Source organism: Pecten maximus, unplaced genomic scaffold, assembly GCF_902652985.1.
Source record: "Pecten maximus unplaced genomic scaffold, xPecMax1.1, whole genome shotgun sequence".
Classification (NCBI taxonomy): domain Eukaryota; kingdom Metazoa; phylum Mollusca; class Bivalvia; order Pectinida; family Pectinidae; genus Pecten; species Pecten maximus.
This window is the reverse complement of record NW_022982135.1, coordinates 166,208-180,675: the sequence shown is the minus strand read 5'-3', so window position 1 is coordinate 180,675 and position 14,468 is coordinate 166,208. Positions and strand designations below refer to the sequence as shown.

Genomic DNA, 14,468 nt, shown 5'->3' with positions numbered 1-14,468 from the left:
TACACGTTGTACATAGACAGAATATCAATATTCTATGACCCAGTCTGTGAAGAGACACCTACCAAACACTGTATATGTACAGAATATCGATATTATATGACCCAGTCTTGGATAAGAAACCTTCCGCACGATGTTTATGGACAGAATATCGATGTTCTATAATCCATTTTCGTATGAGACACCTTCCACACGCTTTTTATAGACAACATATCGATATTCTATGACCGAGTCTGGGAGGAGACACCTTTTACACGCTGTTTATAAACAAAATATCGATATTCTATTACCAATTCTGGTATGAGACACCTTCCACACGCTGTATATAGACAGAATATCAATATTCTATGCACCAGTCTGTGTAAAGACACCTACCAAACACTGTACAAGGAAAGAATATCGATGTTCTGTGACCAAGTCGGGGAGGAGACACCTTCCGAACGATGTATATAGACAGAATATCGATATTCTATGACCCATTCTGGTATGAGACACCTTTCACACGCTGTATATAGACAGAATATCGATATTCTATGACCCATTCTGGTATTAGACATCTTTCACACGCTGTATATAGACAGAATATCGATATTCTATGATGCAGTCTGCGATTGAACACCTTCAACAAACTGTATATATACAGAATATCGATATTATATGAGTCCGTCTTTGATAAGAAAGCTTTTACACGTTGTATATTGAAAGAATATCGATGTTCTATGACCAAGTCTGGGATGAGAAACCTTCACACACTTTTTATAGACAGAATATCAATATTCTATGACCCAGTCTGGTATGAAACACTTTCCACACGCTGTATATACACAGAATATCGATATTATATCACCTAGTTTGGGATAAGAAACCTTTTACACGTTGTATATGGACAGAATATCGATGTTCTATGACCCATTCTGGTATGAGACACCTTCCACAAACTTTTTATAGACAGAATATCGGTATTCTATGACCCAGTCTGGGATGAGAAACCTTCCACACGCTGTTTATAGAAAACATATCAATATTCTATTACCAGTTCTGGTATGAGACGCCTACCACACACTGTATATAGACATAATATCAACATTCTATGAACCATTTTGGTATGAGACACTTTACACACGCTTTTTATAGACAGAATATCAATATTCTATGACCAATTCTGTGAAGAGATACCTACCAAACACTGTATATGTACCGAATATCGATATTATATGACCCAGTCTGGGATAAGAAACCTTTTACATGTTGTATATGGACAGAATATCGATATTCTATGACCCAGTCTGGGAGGAAGCACCTTCCACGCGCTGTATATATACAGAATTTCTATATTATATGACCTACTCTGGTATGAAACACCTTTCACACGCTTTTTATAGACAGAATATCAATATTCTATGACCCAGTCTGGGAGGAGACACCTACCAAACACTGTATATGGATAGAACTCGATATTCTATTACCGAGTCTGGGAGGAAGCACCTTCCACACGCTGTACACTGAAAGAAAAAACTCCTCAAAGTGACGAACTTAGTTAGTCAAGTCCCTGTTGAAGTCCGTCAAACTGTACTCTACGAATCATCCCTATCAGTTTGACAAATCCTCTTGGTCAGTTAATCAGATAACCCCACTTCCGATCTCCAGTGAAGTAACACTTCCCGCCACTAAAGAGCATCTCTTTGTGTGATCATATTTCAAGGAGTGACCGCTACTACGTATACGCGTGCATGATGCAGTCTTTTCAAAAGATCAACACATCCCTCTCTAAAGGAAGCTTATTTCGTCGACAAAGTATACAATGTAAGTATTTTTGTTTGTTCATAATTTGCATATGAATTTGAGTAATAATCTATCTACATATTGATGCAGGGACACTATTACAACAGCATGTATTGCACACATGGGCTCAGTTTCGAGATTTTGTGTAGATGTAATAATTATCTAACGATAATGGTTATTTCGGTTAATCATACAACTGTATTCTGTTTATGCCACGGAATTATTTAAAAAAAAAAGTTTTATAATTTTGCTGATGTATTAAAAAACCACGGACTTATTAATTGATAGGACATTTCTAAGTCCTTGTATGGTAGAACTGTTTTTTTACCGATCCACTGTGATATTGCAGCTGATTAAAATTAGTTTTATTTCTTCTTTATAAATCAACAGACCTCTTATCGAGGTAAAAACTGGGAAACTACTATCTCTAAAAATTGTGTATGCTGTGCTACACAATCTTATTGCTGTAAAACCCGGAAGTTCCAGAGCCAATATGGCTGCACCCATGTCAGACAATGTGTATATATAATATATAGAGCATTAATGTGAGTTATACTCAGTTTGTTCTTCACTAGTACTGCCGATATTGTGTCGCGGTACGAGTCAAAATTTGCCTTTGTCATTAATGAGTTATCAATAGAAAAAATAGGCAACATTTTTACATTCAACAAAATATAATGATACGAACAAATATTTATCTGAAATTTGAACAATGCTGTTACTAGTGATCGTATACATGTAGATCATTTATTTTGGGATAAAATTACACAGCTGGTCAACTGTTTTCTATGTATATATATCGTGGAAAATGAGGTGTAACTGCATAGAAATTGTCAACATCAGTATAAAAATGTAATCAACATATCAATTTACAGTATAAGTGCCTTGTTATGTGTGTATGTTATGTTACCATTCCAGTAGTAAAGGAATACGTATCTTATTGTATTACAGTAGTAAAAAGAAGTGCCTGCTTACGAGGATTTCCATATATTTTCAAGGAAAAGATGTATGTTTTGAAAAGTGTTGAAAGTGACATGCAGGTAAGTGAAGTCTATATTTCATATCTTATAAACAGAAAGTATGTACTAAGATTGACTACTGATCCATTCACACCTTCATGCTGCATTTAGTTGAAACTTTATGTTTTGTAATGGAAACACTTTCAAAAGTGTAAACAACTACAAGATTGTTTTGAAAAATCGGAAATATTCCTTCATGTAACTTTATATTAAATTATGTTTGTGCTAATTTCAGGAGGACTAAGCAGGGATGAAACTGAAGTACATTTTATTGTACCATGACGTCATGACAATCATGGATGATGACTTTTGTGTTGAAATAGATGGGGAACAAATCATTCAGTGCAATTCTTTAGCAGATTCTTTTTTTTTTTGCGGACTTGTCATCATTATATATGCTTTCAACTAAGCAAATCCTAGGAATTGGCCAAACATTCCTCTTCACTCAGAAAGTCATCTCAGGACTACATGATGAATTCGAAGTACTGGACAGAAAGCTCTCATCGGTGGTGTCCGAAATAACTAGGGCGATGGATTATGTTTTTTGGACTTTATAATAGGCAGAATATCATTTTTAAAGGGATTCTGGGGCGTTAAAAAATGCTCATATTCATCTGGAAACTAGATAACAGTCTGGAAACAGAAAACTTGATCCTGAAAAGAGATACAGGTGGTAATTTTATTTGATCCTGAAGTCTCTACAGGTGGTAGGTTTCTGTGAAGGGCTGAGATTAATTATTAATGATTGCCTTTTGCTATTTTTAATTAGCTGTATATCAAAATTGAAAACAAATCACATTATTGTATACATAAAATCCTGTGTAGCTTGGAAAATGAATGACATATTATTATGTTTAATTTTTATGCTGCTATGTGTCCCAAGATGTTGAAAGAGTCACACCTTTGGAATAAAGTTGAATTATCTACATTCCAAAGAAAATCACATCTTTTTATTATTTATAGTAATTTGTATATATTATCACTAAGAGATTTTTCAAGACAAACATTTCATGATGATGAAATATTTTCACTAGATCAATTATTAATTGATCAGCTGCAACTTTCTTTTTTCGCCTGATGTTTTACACAAGTGACAGACATTAGTTCGTCAAAAAGGTGATCTCCCGTGGTTAATAGTGTAATAGTTATTTGTCAAGGTACGATTTCAATAATTTCATCAAAAACTTTATTGCTTCTTTTGCTTCGTCAAAGTGACATCATCACTTCGTCAAAGTGACATACTTACTTCGTCAAACTGACATCATTACTTCGTCAAAGTGACATCATTACTTCGTCAAAGTGACATTGTTACTTCGTCAAAGTGGCATTGTTACTTCGTCAAAGTGGCATTGTTACTTCGTCAAAGTGACATCATTACTTCGTCAAAGTGACATTGTTACTTCGTCAAAGTGACATTATTACTTCGTCAAAGTGACATACGTACTTCGTCAAACTGACATCATTACTTCGTCAAAGTGACAAGGATCACATCGTCAAAGTGACGACTTTGATTCCTCAACTTTACTATTTGACCAGTCATTTTAAGGACAATCAACTTGACGAATTAAATTTGTCAAACTGACAAACTATTTTTTTCAGTGTATATATATACAGAATTTCTATATTATATGACCTATTCTGGTATAAGACACCTTTCACACGCTTTTTATAGACAGAATATCAATATTCTATGACCAAGTCTTTAAAGACACACCTACCAAACACAGTATATGTACAGAATATCGATATTATATGACCCAGTCTGGGATAAGCAACCTTTTACATGTTGTATATGGAAAGAATATCGATTTTCTGTGACCAAGTCTGGGAGGAGAAACCTTCCGCACGATGTATATGGACAGAATATCGATATTCTATCACCGAGTCTGGGAGGAGACACCTTCCACACGCTGTATATATACAAAATATCCATATTATATGACCCATTCTGGTATGAGACACCTTCAACACGTTGTATATAGACAGAATATCGATATCCTATGACTCATTCTGGTATGGGACGCCTTCCACACACTGTATATATACAGAATATCAATATTCTATCACCCAGTCTGTGAAGAAACGCCTTCCAAACGCTGTATATATACAGAATATCGATGTTCTATGACCACGTCTGGTACTAGACACCTTTCACACGCTGTATATATACAGAATATCGATATTCCATGACCCATTAGATAGAATATCGATATTCTATGACCCAGTCTGGAAAGAAACACCTTTCACATGCGGTATATATACAGAATATCGATATTCTATGACCCATTAGATAGAATATCGATATTCTATGACCCAGTCTGGAAAGATAAATTTCCACACACTATATATAGACAGAATATCGATATTCTATGACCCAGTCTGGGAAGAAACACCTTTTACACGCCGTATATAGATAGAAAATGACCTAGTCTGGGAGGAAACACCTTCCACGCGCTGTATATATACAGAATTTCCATATTATATTAACTATTCTGGTATGAGACACCTTTCACACGTTTTTTATAGACAGAATATCGATATTCTATGACCCAGTCTGAGATAAAACACCATTTACACGCCGTATATAGATAGACTATCGATAGTCTATGACCTAGTCTGGGAGGAAACACCTTTCACACGCTGTATACTAAGTATATACAGAATATCGATATTCCATGACCCATTCTGGTATGAGACGCCTTCCACAAACTGTATTTAGGAAGAATATCGATATTCTATGACCCAGTCTGGAAAGATAAATCTTCCACACAATATATATAGACAGAATATCGATATTCTATGACCCAGTCTGGGAAGAAACACCTTTCACATGCGGTATATATACAGAATATCGATATTCCATGACCCATTAGATAGAATATAGATATTCTATGGTAGCAGTGTACAGTAAAAATGCCAAATTCTGAAAAATATGGCACATGCTTTAGATATGTAAACATTGCCAGTTAACCTTACATATAACCTCTAATAAAGTATATATATTTGAAATCTGTACAACATTTGCAATTTTAATAGAGCTCTGAAGGATAAGTAAACTGATATTTTCTGTGATTTTTAGAGCTGTGAATACCATGGTAACAGCTTAAAAAATTCTCAAAAATTGCAAAATATTATGATATTTGACCCAAAATGGCACAATTCTCTACACAATTTTTTTTCTGAAACCTATTTAAAATTAAATATCTCTATCCCAAAGACAGAATTAATCTTGTTTGGACATATGTTGTAAATTAAGTTTTTCCGCTATCTTACCTTTTCTGTGGGCTTCCATTTTGCGCTGTAGGCGAAACTAAATTTCCTGTGTAAACACACGTTCGGAAAATCCGGATATTTAAAATCCGGAACCAATTAATTGATTTTTGTTTTAATAAATGTGAAGCCTGTATGTACTACTTCATACTGGATATACCAATTATAGTGTACATTTATTTTTTCATTTTTTATACATATCATAATACAGGAGTTATTTGCTTAACAAAAAAATTGCCCATGGCCAGGCTGTCTTACTGTGGTGTGCTACCTTATACATCACTTTTGTTAATTCTAATTTTACTAAAAACCCCATGAATGTCTAGAATATGTTCCGACGAACAAAATGACATATCGGGTTACTGTGAATCTTTAATAGTCACCGAGTATTGCTGATTTCCCTGAGAGGTGTATTTTGACAACTTTTTCTCTCAATCCAGTAATAAGGGGAGGTAATTTTAAAGATGAAAACTCCCATAATTCTGTATATCTCTTGAATAAAGTTGTGTTTTGAGTTGAATGTGGTACTTTGAGTCTCTGTGCATGTAATCAAGCAAAAAATACTATACAACTATCAAATTTAGCCTTGTAATATGACGTCATAGTTACCATGACGTCATCAGTAACTATGACATCATCAGATGGTATCTATGACGTCATAAATACTCAATGGTGTCATAATAAATAACCAAATTCCTTTCCAAACCTCAGCTTAGCAACACGTGCAATATTCTAACTGATAAATCATGACATGACATCCAAGATTTCAAAATGTCATGCCTATGACATCACAGTCATCTGTTTCCACCCCGGTAATTCAGATATGTACCAATGATCATATGAAAGTGTCCGCTGATCCCATTTTATGCGGAAAATGCTATTTTTTCTGCTTTACCGAAGGAAGTGACAATAATTGACAATATTGTATCAACCGTACACTCCATCAATTGAAATTACATGCTTACCAATGTATAAATAAATTGAAAATAATGGTTTCACCAAATATTTCAAAAAATAACACTTACTGTAATAGTTTCCATGGATACGGGGTAATAAATCAGGTAAAACAAACCAGAATTCAGTCTATATGGTTTGTTAGATACCCAATAAGTTATTTTGGGTTTGTTATAAAACATAGAATATCTTTTCAATTTACACTGACTCATTAACATTATGCTTAATTAACCCACCCTTAAAATGGGTAAATATGCGAGTTACCTCCCTTGATTCCTCTAATATGACAAGCCTGATAATAAACAAGTTTTAAATTGTTTTTATGCATTTTTGAGCAATAATGAACTAAAATGAAGCTTAATCAAGCATAATTAAGCACAATTTCCAAAAAATAACATTTTTCAGCCCTTATAAGGTAGCAGTGTACAGTAAAAATGCCAAATTCTGAAAAATATGGCACATGCTTTAGATATGTAAACATTGCCAGTTAACCTTACATATAACCTCTAATAAAGTATATATATTTGAAATCTGTACAACATTTGCAATTTTAATAGAGCTCTGAAGGATAAGTAAACTGATATTTTCTGTGATTTTTAGAGCTGTGAATACCATGGTAACAGCTTAAAAAATTCTCAAAAATTGCAAAATATTATGATATTTGACCCAAAATGGCACAATTCTCTACACAATTTTTTTTCTGAAACCTATTTAAAATTAAATATCTCTATCCCAAAGACAGAATTAATCTTGTTTGGACATATGTTGTAAATTAAGTTTTTCCGCTATCTTACCTTTTCTGTGGGCTTCCATTTTGCGCTGTAGGCGAAACTAAATTTCCTGTGTAAACACACGTTCGGAAAATCCGGATATTTAAAATCCGGAACCAATTAATTGATTTTTGTTTTAATAAATGTGAAGCCTGTATGTACTACTTCATACTGGATATACCAATTATAGTGTACATTTATTTTTTCATTTTTTATACATATCATAATACAGGAGTTATTTGCTTAACAAAAAAATTGCCCATGGCCAGGCTGTCTTACTGTGGTGTGCTACCTATGACCCAGTCTGGAAAGAAACACCTTTCACATGCGGTATATATACAGAATATCGATATTCTATGACCCATTAGATAGAATATCGATATTCTATGACCCAGTCTGGAAAGATAAATTTCCACACACTATATATAGACAGAATATCGATATTCTATGACCCAGTCTGGGAAGAAACACCTTTTACACGCCGTATATAGATAGAAAATGACCTAGTCTGGGAGGAAACACCTTCCACGCGCTGTATACATGTATATACAGAATTTCCATATTATATTAACTATTCTGGTATGAGATACCTTTCACACGTTTTTTATAGACAGAATATCGATATTCTATGACCCAGTCTGAGATAAAACACCATTTACACGCCGTATATAGATAGACTATCGATAGTCTATGACCTAGTCTGGGAGGAAACACCTTTCACACGCTGTATACTAAGTATATACAGAATATCGATATTCCATGACCCATTCTGGTATGAGACGCCTTCCACAAACTGTATTTAGGAAGAATATCGATATTCTATGACCCAGTCTGGAAAGATAAATCTTCCACACAATATATATAGACAGAATATCGATATTCTATGACCCAGTCTGGGAAGAAACACCTTTCACATGCGGTATATATACAGAATATCGATATTCCATGACCCATTAGATAGAATATCGATATTCTATGACCCAGTCTGGAAAGAAACACCTTTCACATGCGGTATATATACAGAATATCGATATTCTATGACCCATTAGATAGAATATCGATATTCTATGACCCAGTCTGGAAAGATAAATTTCCACACACTATATATAGACAGAATATCGATATTCTATGACCCAGTCTGGGAAGAAACACCTTTTACACGCCGTATATAGATAGAAAATGACCTAGTCTGGGAGGAAACACCTTCCACGCGCTGTATACATGTATATACAGAATTTCCATATTATATTAACTATTCTGGTATGAGATACCTTTCACACGTTTTTTATAGACAGAATATCGATATTCTATGACCCAGTCTGAGATAAAACACCATTTACACGCCGTATATAGATAGACTATCGATAGTCTATGACCTAGTCTGGGAGGAAACACCTTTCACACGCTGTATGCTAAGTATATACAGAATATCGATATTCCATGACCCATTCTGGTATGAGACGCCTTCCACAAACTGTATTTAGGAAGAATATCGATATTCTATGACCCAGTCTGGAAAGATAAATCTTCCACACAATATATATAGACAGAATATCGATATTCTATGACCCAGTCTGGGAAGAAACACCTTTCACATGCGGTATATATACAGAATATCGATATTCTATGACCAATTAGATAGAATATCGATATTCTATGACCTAGTCTGGGAGGAGACACCTTTCACACGTTGTATATATACAGAATATCGATAATCCATGACCCATTCTGGTATGAGACGCCTTCCTCAAACTATTTAGACAGAATATCGATATTCTATGACCCAGTCTGAGATAAAACACCTTTTACACGCCGTATATAGATATAATATCGATGTTCCATTACCAATTGGTAGAGGAGACACCTTTCACACGCTGTATATAGAAATAATATTGATGTTCCGTGACCAAATGTTTGAAGAGAGATCTTTCCCCGCTGTATATAGACAGAATATCGATGTTCTATGACCCAGTCAGAGATGAGAGACCTTACAAATTAAATATGATTATATTATTGAGACCTAATCCTTTTGAGCAGAAAGCAATTTTATCTAGACGTCCTAGAGGTCAAAATTTGATAAAAATGACACTACCAATTATCTATTATGGCCCTGTTGAGAGGGCAATATTGCCTCATAGTATTGTCGAGCGATGGAATAGTGCCTGAGCCGAAGGCGAGGGCACGTACTATCTCATCACGAGACAATACTATGAGGCAATATTGCCCTCTCAACAGGGCCATAATGGGTTTAGTACATCACCATTCCATTTAAATATGCACTAATACTCTTTTTATTGTAATACACCATGGCCAGCTTTGAGGCGTTTCAGAATCAGCCCTTTTCAACCAGAACAGTAGCAAGGGACGTAACGTCTCAATTTCGCGCCAATAATCGTGCTCTCCAAACATTGTGACGTAACGTAATAGTGACATCATAATAGAATCACGTTGAACATCGCGTCAAATTTGATAGTGCCCGGGTGAGCGGGCACGATCGCTTCATAGTACCCATGTGTGTAGCCAATGGTAAGTCAGTATTCAGTCACGTGATGTACTAATAATTATTAGCTAAGAAGTCTAATAATGCTCTCTGCACACCAGAATATGTTATATTAATCATTTGCTAGGTTATGTAGGAAATGTCCTCATTTGTCTGGTTGTGTAATCTACACGGCAGGTCCTCATTTTTGGTGTGTACGAAATGTCCTCATTTGTCAGGTTGTGTGAAACGCAAAGCAGGTCCTCATTTTCAGGTGTGTACGAACTGTCCTCATTTGTCTGGTTGTGTAGTCTACACGACAGTACCTCATTTTCAGGTGTGTACGAAATGTCCTCATTTGTCCGGTTGTGTAATCTACACGGTAGGTCCTCATGTTTGGGTGGTGCGAAATGTCCTCATTTGTCTGGTTGTGTGAATCACTAGTCAGGTCCTCATTTTCTGGTGTGTACGAAATGTCCACATTTGTCGGGTTGTACAAGCCCCATGTCAGCGATCAAATCATTTCTCTACCGCAGTTATCCGGCAATAAGCCCACGCTCGGTAATAAGCCCACTCCCACGCTTGACATCCTCTTGTGCATTGGGGATGTCTGGTAATAAGCCCACCCCATACACTTGGACCTCAACAAACATGTCGAAGTCGGGAGAATGACTTGTCGTCCAGAATATTAAGCAAAAAATTCTGTAACTCTTTTCATTGTATAGGTAGTTAGAAAGACATTTTGCTGGTTTTTGTTCCATATAGAATAAAATTGTCGTTATTTACTATCAGTCATTAAAATGTTTGAGACCCTTCTTGTTTCTTATAATTTTCCCTCCAATGTGCAACAACTTTTAAGACTCGTACATTTACATGTTTTTGCTTATTAAAATTGGACATTTTGCAGTCCGAAAATCGATATAAATCATTATCATTAGAATCAAAACTTTAAAGCTCCATGCAACGTTATCTGATTACCAAGCTACATGCTATCAAAAGTAATGTATAAATTAGAGAATACCAAAGCGTCAACAAAACCATAATCCGAACTCAAAATCGATTAAACTAGGGGCAACGAAAATTCGAAAATAAGGGAAAGATCTACATGGAGACCCTTGCAAAAGTACAAGAGAATAAGACCAGGTGTTCCGGAAGAGTAAGCGTCTTCTGCTTCATCGACGACGCCCGTCATGTAAACCTTTGTCACATCCAAGTAAACATCAAGTCCTCAAAATGAGAACCGAGTCATCATTGTAAATCACAAGTAAGCACACTGAAAAACGTCCATCTTCATATTACTCAAAGATACAGAATATTTCTCAATGAGACAAAGATGGCGACCGTAAAACTTGTCCATAGTTCTGATCAACCTACATCTCTCATTATTATTACATCTCTCATTATTATTACATCTCTCATTATTATTACATCTCTCATTATTATTACTCATTATCCCTACATCTCTCATTATTATTACATCTCTCATTATATTCAGTTTCGATAACCTTCAATTCAGCACTTCAAATGGTCACCCAAGTTATCATATTTGTATACATTTATAAATATGGAATCCTTTGATCATATCAGCTTCCTCCAAGAGATTTTTAAAATTTTTGATTCTGATCAAAAGTAATTACATGTATATAGTATCATTTTTACGTGAAAACATTACTACACATATAATTAATTAAGGTGTGAAAAAGATTTTGGAGGTTCAAGGGTCATATACTTGTAGTGACATTTTGTAGTGGGGCATACTTCATTTCACAAACACAAGATTCTTAAAACAAAGTAATTATTTTGAATTTGAATCTTTATTCAACAATAAAGGACATACATGTGAAATAGTCATCATATCAAAAGTCATTCACAATTCGATTGTAACTATCTTGTTTTCTTCAAGCCCATTTTGATATATTTATTGCTTGATAACATACTGGTACATGTACTATTTACTGTTGTAAAGTAGATCGCGATTTCATAACGAAAACATTTTGTGTAATGATATTTTATAAAAAGCCGTGTAAAACTTTGCATAATTAAATATGACCATGATGTGCTTTCTAAAGTCGAATTTCTTGAACACTTAAGGTACCCACCAGTAAAAAGAATCCCAAATCCAAATTCAGCACAGCTACAATGTAAAGATAATAATAAAACATGTCAAGTGAACAAGAGATCAGTCAAAATTGAGATAGATCCCAAGACAAGATAAAAAAGACAGAAAAAAACAACAAAAGGCAAGAAACATTTTAGAACTTAAATCAAAATGCTACTTTAAAAGCATACAGATTTAAACAAATCAGTTGAAAACATATCTTTACAATGAACCGACAGATAATGCCATATCATACTATGTCCCATCAAAATGCTTGATGGCCTTATAAAAATAACTATAAACCCTCTGATTTTCATTTGGTTAGTTAATAAACAACTGTGCTTTCAATCTGTTTTCAAAATGTTAGATTACATATGTTTTTACACACTCCATTTACTAGAAGAGATACATTACTTAAGAGGTGAAGAAATATATTAAATGTTCTTCAAATATGTAATCTTTTTAATCTTTTTGAAGTGATAGATCTATTAATGCAGGTGCTTCTGGAGAAATAATGATAAAATAATTGTTAACAGGCGGACGGATCATAGACTCGAGGCAAACTGAATAGCCCTAAGATAGTAGGCTAAAAAACAAATACTGATACAGTACATCTAGAGTAATTTCGTGTAAATAACACAACATGATAATTATTGAAGTTGTAATATCAATCATGGAAAACATTGTTTTGTTTCTTTTTTGTTTCTGGTTCCATTTTTCCCACTTGTGACAAATTTTAAATAGAGCTTTACCTTGTTTGTCGTCATCCTTGACAAATTGATCCGGATCTTCATCCGAGTCGGAATCGTCCTCATCCATCATGACATCTGTATAAGAAATAACTTTATGAATCACAGAATCAAAGGCGTATAGTTTATTTACATTTCAGTGGTTTTTTTTTTTAGTAAAATTATATACGACGTAACGTATATACAGACGCATAAGTAAACAACATTATTTCCTTTTTTTCTTTTGTGGTTTGAGTATCTAATGAAATGTGTTGAAAAGACTAGTAGGCCAGCCCCTGATGAACATTTTTACCCCTGTAAGAAAATATTGATATTTTTGTTTTTGATATGCCACAATTAAAAAAAACCAGAAGCCCAAGGGGCCTGCATCACTCACCTGGTATAATTATTTCTCACTTGTAACCAAGTCAATAGTGTCCTAAAATCTAGCTGGATATAAACATATTTGACCCCTTTGACCTTGAAAGAAAGACTAAAAGAATCATTCACCCCCTTGGGGGTGAGACAGAAGGATCTCAACCCAAGGCGTAAGATTCTTAAGTTGCCAAACACAAGGCTTGCCGTCGTGAGTTACTATGATGTCATGCAATTGTTGAGAATGTGCAAAAAGTTTGTGTAGCTTGTCTCAAATCTAGGTTGAGACAGGAAAATCTAGCACCTGGATATCCTTGTACAGGGTAAGAAATAAGACAAGGTAATATTCATTCCCAAAATATGGCTCTTTCCGAGAAAGCTACCAGCCAAATATCATGCCTCTAGGCTAGCCAAATATCATGCCTCTAGGCTTTTTGGTAATTAAGAAGAAGTTGCTTAAATGTTTTAACAGATCTTACCCCTGTGACCTTGAATATAGGTCAAGGTCATTTCTTTTTTGCAAGGCTTCATTTCCCCTATTTGGCCCCGCCCCTCCAGCCCAAGGGGGGTCAGAGGCACCATTTATACAAAATCTGTTCCGCTCCTCCAAAGGATGATTTTGACCAACTTTGGGTCAAAATCAATGCAGTACTTAATGACAAGTAGCAATTTAAAAGAAAAATTGACGAACGCTGGACGCAGACGCCATGGCATTAGCTCACCTGGCCTGAAGCAAAAAGAAGCATGGTGGATTTTTAAGTCTATATCTACATCTCACTACTGCAAATAAATACCATGAAAAAAACATGAAATACACATGAAAATGCCATGAAATTACTGAAACACCATGATTAAAGCCATGAAATTTTGTCAAATGACTTTTCATGGGTACTCCTGAACTGCTGGAAATCCCATGAAAACTTGGTTTCATGGCCATGAATTAATTGAATATCCCATGACTATAGACAGTGTATTAAATACATGCAATGAAATATC

At 34.8% G+C, this 14,468-nt stretch overlaps 1 long non-coding RNA gene across 1 annotated transcript; it reads left to right on the top strand.

The window, feature by feature from the left end:
* The first annotated feature begins 1,503 nt into the window (after window positions 1-1,503).
* On the top strand, window positions 1,504-3,065 carry LOC117320387. The gene is made up of 3 exons (XR_004531027.1): window positions 1,504-1,800; window positions 2,731-2,819; window positions 3,034-3,065. It is a non-coding gene; the product is annotated as an uncharacterized LOC117320387 (long non-coding RNA).
* Window positions 3,066-14,468: the final 11,403 nt, after the last annotated feature.